This window comes from Harmonia axyridis, chromosome 2 (genome assembly GCF_914767665.1).
Source record: "Harmonia axyridis chromosome 2, icHarAxyr1.1, whole genome shotgun sequence".
In the NCBI taxonomy this organism is placed as follows: Eukaryota; Metazoa; Arthropoda; class Insecta; order Coleoptera; family Coccinellidae; genus Harmonia; species Harmonia axyridis.
The window spans coordinates 47,438,323-47,445,944 of record NC_059502.1 but is presented as its reverse complement, the minus strand read 5'-3'; positions in this window follow the sequence as shown (position 1 = coordinate 47,445,944).

Sequence of the window (7,622 nt, the reverse complement as noted above, 5' to 3'; positions counted from 1 at the left end):
TTGGAACGCTGTTGAAGCGTATGTAAATACTCTTGACGCCAACGACGCCAAAAATCTTGATGAATGCGTTGTAGAAGTTGCCATCTCGATAAACGGTTTAGAGGTATTTCAGAAAACTCTGGAGTGGGAACTGCAGATGGCGGTTCCATCATGAGAAAGTGTCCAGGCGTCAAAATATCAACACTTTCAATGTCTGAGGACAGCGGTGTCAGCGGACGCGAATTCAAACTGGATTCGACCAACGTCAAAATGGTGTTGAATTCTTCGTACGAAAGCACTTGATCGCCAATTACTTTCGTTAAATGGAGTTTCACGGATTTGATACCTGCCTCTGCTAGTCCGTTGAAATGGGGACCAGAGGGTGGTGAAAACTTAAAATTGATAAATTCTTGTTGAGCTGCAGTTTGCATCAGCTTTAATTGTTTACTTGCTCCGACGAAGTTAGTGGCGTTGTCACAAAAAATTGTCTGAATTCTTCCTCTTCTTGCAATGAAACGCTGCAAGGCAGAAAGAAACGTCTCCGACGATAGATCGCTAGCCAGCTCTAAATGCACAGCTTTTGTAACAAGGCATACAAAAACACATATATAAGCTTTGCAAGCTTTGACACCACGATGACGGGTCAAAGTTATGTAATAAGGACCTCCGAAATCAACTGCAGAATTAAGAAATGGTTTAGCTTGCATAACTCGATTTTCAGGTAGTGAAGCCATAGGGGGTTGATAAGGTTTAGGAGCAATTTTCTAGCAACGAACGCATTTTGAAATTGCTGAATTGATGGCGCGTTTGCTAGCCAGAATCCAGAATTTTTGAGAGATTGAGTATTGGGTGGTGCGGCACCCAGCATGCAAATAGATTTTATGGTAATGATCTATGATCAAAAAAGTTAAGCGGCTCTGATGCGGCAGGAGCATCGGAAACTTCGCGTCATGTGGCAGATGAGCGTGTTTAATTCGTCCTCCCACTCGTGAAACACCCTCAGAATCAATGAATGCGTGCAATTTTCGAAGAGGAAACGAAAACTTTTTGCCTTCATATTCCTGAGCAAAATACTTATGTTGGGTGAACTTGACAAGCAACAAAAGAGCGGAGTACATCTCACTGGATGACAGACTATCAATAAATTTGACGGTCCGATTCCTTACATTATTTATAAATCGCAAAACATACGTTGTAACACGTAACAAGGTATTGAATGATGAGAATCTTTCTAGCAAATTGTCAACTAAATTTTCATCATTGGGGACGCTTAACAGAACTAATTTACGCTGCTCCTCCACTGGATATGAAGAGGAAGAGGTCGGAATGAAACTTGATATCTCGCGTTCTTGCAACAGTGGTGGACCGGTAAACCACCATCTTACAAAGAGAAGACGAGAAGGTAGTACACCTCGGGAAGCGATGTCTGCGGGGTTATTTTCTGTATTAATATAATACCATGAATTTTGTGGTAAATTTGTTTGTACAAACAAAACACGATTGGCCACGAACGGTTTCCAACGAGTAGATTCGCCGTTTAGCCAATGAAGCACGATTTGCGAATCTGACCAAGAGACCACTTTCTTTATATGTATGGTTGGTTCCAAAATTTTGACAGTAAATTTCATCAATTTGCTCAATAAGACGGCAGCGCAAAGTTCGAGGCGAGGAATAGTTATCTTCTTTAAAGGCGCAAGTTTAGATTTTGCACATAAAAAATGAGTAGAAATCGAAAAATCATTCAGCGCCCTTGAATAAATGACGCATGCGTATCCCCTCTCACTAGCGTCACAAAACCCATGGATCTCGTAACCGGAAATCTCAGTTGGAATAATAAGGCGTGAAATTTTCAACTCAGAGAGTAACGGTAGTTCTGATTTATATTGTCGCCAGACACGAATAATGTCAGGGGGCGGCGTTTCATCCCAATCAATTTTTGATATCCAAAGTTGTTGGATTAGGTTTTTTGCGAGAAAAATCGTAGGTGCAACAAATCCTAGGGGATCATACACTTTTGCTAACTCAGAGAGCATAATCCTTTTCGTACATGATGAGTCATCAATGGGTTTGCAGAAAAAACTAAAGTAATCACTGCTGGGATTCCAATTCAATCCCAAAACTTTTAATGAAAATGTTTGTGACCCATTGTCGAATGATAGTGAGTCAACAGACAAATGCGATGCTGGTAAATCATTCAGAAGTGATGGTTCATTACTACAAAACTTACGCAATAGAAATCCAGCTTTCTCCAACAAAGAAATTAAATCATCGCGCAGTATGCGAGCGTCTTCAATGGTGGGTGCACTAAATATAAAATCATTGATATAGGAATTATTTGAAATAATTTCGGCGGCATGTGGATGATTCGATCTTTCATCTTCTGCGAGTTTGCGCAAAACGCGAAGTGCTAAATATGGGCTCGATCGTAGTCCATAAGTGACGGTTTTCAAACGAAAGTCTTGTACTTCATCATTCGGGGAAAAGCGAAAGAGAATTCTCTGAAAATCACAATGACTAGAGTCCACCCAAATCATACGATACATTTGGCGTATATCACAGCATATAACAAATGGGAAAAGACGAAAACTAGTTATTATTTTTGAAATATCGGGTTGCAATTTTGGACCTGTCATTAGATGATCGTTAAGGGTTTTTTGAGAGTTAAATTTATAAGATCCGTTAAAAACAACTTGCAATTTGGTTGAGATGCCTTCAGGTTTTAGTACGCAATGATGAACTAAATAGTACGAATTCGACCGTATTTCATCGGCAGGAATAACTTCCATATGGTGTGATTTAAGATAATCCATCATAAATTCTTTGTATTGTATATGCAACTGCGGATTCTTTAATAGACGACGTTCAAGAGAGTAAAATCGAGATAAAGCGAAATCACGCATATTCATGAACTGTGGCGTTGAATTTTCAAAGAAAGGCAAAGAGAACAAATTTTCCGTCATCGGCGCGAGATACCGTTTCAAGAAAATGTCTTTCACAATCAACTTCTTTCTGACTTAAATGTTCGACCTCGGGGACAGTTTCCGCTTCCCAAAATTTTTGTATGTCACCGTCGTGCACATTTTCGAGTGAATTTATGAAAAAAGATGAAACAGGATGCGGAAAACTATTATTGGTTTTACCAAGTAAAATATACCCGAATACAGTATTTATAGCCACGGGTAGATTATCATTAGCGGTAATGCAGTCGGACAAAATAATTCGAGAAAAGATTTCTGCTCCCAGGAGCAAATCTATGGCACCGGGACAATGAAATGATGGATCAGCTAGGGGTAAATTACGAATATGATTCCATGAATTAGTACAAACTGGATGTACAGGTATGTTTTCACAAATTTTATCAAGAACTATAGCATCAGTAAATAAAATCGGATTATTTGACATTACTGGTTTCAATGATAGTGACACTGATCCACCACTCAATTTAGTATTCATGGATCCCAATCCTCTGACCTCAACAGAATTAGGAACTTTACGCAAGTTCAGACGTCTTACTGCCTTTTTCGTGATGAAACAAGTCATACTACCCGAATCTATTAAACATCTAAGAGATTGATAAGCACCGCGGCCATCACAAACATCAACATAAGCAGTAGACAAAAGAACATGACTGGGAAGTGCCATGACTCCAGCACCAACGAAAGTCGAATCATTATCAGGGCGATTTGAGTTAGTTTGCGATCGAAATGATTCTTGACCATTTGACATAGCGGATATTGCAGATGGTGAAGAACTTAAAGCATTAGCAGAGCGAAGTTTAGTGTTGTCATGGAGAAGCGTGTGATGAAATTTTGACTTACATACTTTACATGTATGGCAGGATCTGCAAGATCGTAAATCATGAGAGGAACTTAAACAATTGAAACATAGCTTGTTTACTTTACAAAAATGATAGCGATCAGAAACAGGCTTATTAGCGAATATAGAGCAAGTATAGAGCGAATGATTGGCTTGGCAAAAAATACAAGTAGCGGCGGGCGATTTATTGACGAACAATGCATTAGTACGAGATGAAGCGGGACGTATAAATGAAGCAGATTTTCGCATTGTATTTTGTTTATCATTGATTGTTAGCGAAGTTGAAGATCCCAGCCTTTCTAAAACAAGACAATGTCTATTAATGAAATCAATTACTCCACTGAATGCTGGAACTTCGGTGGATTGATGTTCCATTTCAAAACGTGTAAGCGTATTCTTGTCAAGGCGTTTTATAATCATCATGACTAAAATAAAATCCCAAGAGTCAGTTGGAAATTTAAGGTTGTTTAAAGCAGCAACGTTTTCAGTGAAGGTAACTATCAATTTCCTATAAGATTCCGCAGAAGGAACTGTGATCTTAGGAGCGTTCTCTATTTCGGTCCACAGACTCTGAGATTGTAAGCGGCGATTGGAAAAACGTTCAACAATACTTTTATAGGCGATGACGTAATTCGGCGATGTTAAAGGTAACGTTTTAACTAAAGAAAGTGCAGAGCCTTGAACAGAACTAACCAAGTAAGTGAATTTTTCTATTGGAGTTAAGGATGGATTGTTGTGCACAAGTGCATCAAACTGATCTCGAAAAGATGTGAAATCTTTGTAATCACCACTGAATTTCATTAATGATATTTTAGGCAGTCGAACATTTCCATGATTAGAGGGTGGACCTAACATTGTACTATTATGACTTGGTCCTGATGGTGAACTTACGTATTCGTCAAATAATTCGGTAGAGCATGTTTTCACATCGTAGTAATCAGAAAGAAAACTCTCTCGAATCAAATTTTCCGGTTTCAAATCGGACTCAGGATCAGTCAAAAGCGCGGAAATTACCTTGTTGTGATGATCAAAAAATTCATCGTGAATCGTCTGTATATCTTGATAGCGCACCTTGAATGAGACGTGTTGAGTTCTATCAGTTTTAGCCTTCTGAGCTAGAATATGAAGCGCCTTCATATCGGTGATCGAATTATTTCGAAATGTTTTGGATTTCTTTAATTTATCCATCGCGCTCTGTTATTCAGACGAATTACCGTGAAATCAGCTGATCGGAAAAATAAAAGGTCAATGAACTCTTGCAGCTGACTTCTATGCAACAGACACGCGTTAATGCGCGAGATGAATTTTCAGGTTCAAGGTCGCTGTGTTTTGAAATGCTGAAGAACTTATTAATATGGCGGAGCAGATGTTCGATTTCAATTACTGCATTTGTATTGAAAAAACGATAACCTGAATTATATATCTCTTAGAAATATAATAATTGCATCAAATAAATTGAAAATATGACGAGCTTCTATTGAAAGCGGTTACTGTTCGACCACTTGATTGATTGGCGATCTTTACGCATATGCGATCAATTTGAAACTGAAATGAAAATTTTGAATTTTAATGAAACTATGGCTTATATGCGGCTACAGAAGGATCAAAATATTGGCGAAAACGATAGCTCTTAAGTTGAGAGATAAAGTGGACTGTATTTGAAAAGCAATGGTATCAGAAGTCTTACCTGGATGGGGTAGTTCCAAATATTCAAGGGCGATAGAGGGTGATTTGATTCTTCCTCAAGTCTATAGTAACTCAGAGTTGAATTCCTATTGTGCACAGCAGCACAGCACTTTCACTAGTTTCAGCGAAACTAGAATAGTAAAGCAAAAGCGAAAACGAAAGCAGAAAAATGTAAGCGGCGATACATGTATACTATAGCGATTGTCTTTTATGACTGACGAATTGTCTACTTGATGAGGGGGGGATAACGAACTAGATTCCTGATACCATATGATTTAATGCGTATTATGAAAATCTAGGTTTGTTTCTCCAACACAGAAATTGAAAGGAAAATTGTTCTATTGTCCGTCTGCAGGTTCTCTTATCGAACCACCCAGCTCGTGTATCTGATCCTTAAATTTCAAAGAAATAGAATAGTCACCTATAACTCGCTGAAATTGTCAGTTCACGTTGAAATACTCAACCCAAGTAGCGCCGAGCGCGGTTAGGACTTGCATGGGTGACCACTTAGGATCACCGCGTGACCTTTGCGTTTATTTCCTTCAGGCAACGTCCAGCGCTATAAAAATGGGAGGCGAGATCACAGAGTGTCAAACAGACGAATCTATCAGTGATCTCAGGATAAAACAACGCAATCCCTCAAAAATTAGCTTTATTCGAAGAAAACGTTTCGCCAAACATTGTATTTGGAATATGTACCAGAAATATCACCAGAATAATTTATAAGTGTCTTCTTTTGTCATATAAAATACTTCAATATATAAACAATTGTTTTTATATGTGAGTGTCGATATCATAATAAAATCGTGTTTGTACGTTTAATAAAAACGTTCAATTTTGATATAACACTTCGAGCAAATAAACGTTATTGTCTAAACATTCTACCACAAATCCCACTACTATTTCCAAAGAATGAAAATAGTAGAAATTAAAATATACAAGAAATCCAATGTTACGGATCAATCCAAATTATATTTAAAAGTTATTCTAGTGGACTGTATTATGTATGTTATTATTAATTGGATTGCTCCGCCACACAAGTTTGTGAATTATCCGATATGAAAGAAATGAAATTCGCTTAATTTCTGAGATTTGAGAGGAAATACCACCCGGAACAGTCACCAATAAGAAGGAAAATTCTAACATGAAAGGGACTCACCTGGTCTCCGACCTCCGTTGATTCTCTGATTTTCCACCTTGAAAACTTAAACTAAACAATCTTCTTCACTCAACTATGATGTGTCCTCTCACGAAGCTGTTAACGAACTCAAAAACTAATTGAGTTTTTGTGCGAAACTGCGATTTTTCCTTATTTAGGATTAGCGAAAAACCATTGAAAATGACAGTGCGTAACGTCCGTTGTGGATGCGGGAAACCAAGTGTGCTAGAATTGTGGAGGGGATGGGAAAGTCAGGATCTGAGAAAGGATTTAAATATGGAGATAATTCCTCTCAAATCCTAGTACTCGGTCAATTCAAAAAACAACCCGCGAAAATTTGATTCAATATCCAACATCCAATAACATCGATAAGAGGCATGAATCGTTTATATAGCGACTGGATACCGGCAATACATCGCACCCCAACTAAACCATAAGGAACTGAAAGGGAAAACTCAAGTAGACCACGAGTACAAGCCCGAGATTAGGTAGCTCCGTTCATTTTTATCAAACAAATTGAAAATTATTGTATTCTTATGCTGAATAATGAACTGCTTCATTATTAATACTCGAAACAATAATCGAGAAATTTATCGAAATCTGCACTCTGCGGGTTGTTGTAGCATATGATTACAAATTCCATCTTCGATTAGATTTTAGTGAATCGAGATATTGAGCCTTTGCTTATAAGTGCTGTCTAGGTTATACACATTTTGAAACGGAAAAGTTCATCTTAGTTCAAGATTTTTTAATAAAAATCTTGACTCTATATTCTTGAGTATTCTTGATTTGTAGTTGATCTTTGAAATATTCTTCAAGGTAACTTTATAATCACCTCATTTACACTTCAATTAATTTGACGAGTTGAACCTGGAGAACGAACCCCTTCATCAAAACATTAGTATGCTCCGAGAGTTACGCAACATAAAATTTCAATGTGACGTCGATAAAAACGAATGTTAAAAACTACTCGCAAAGGAAA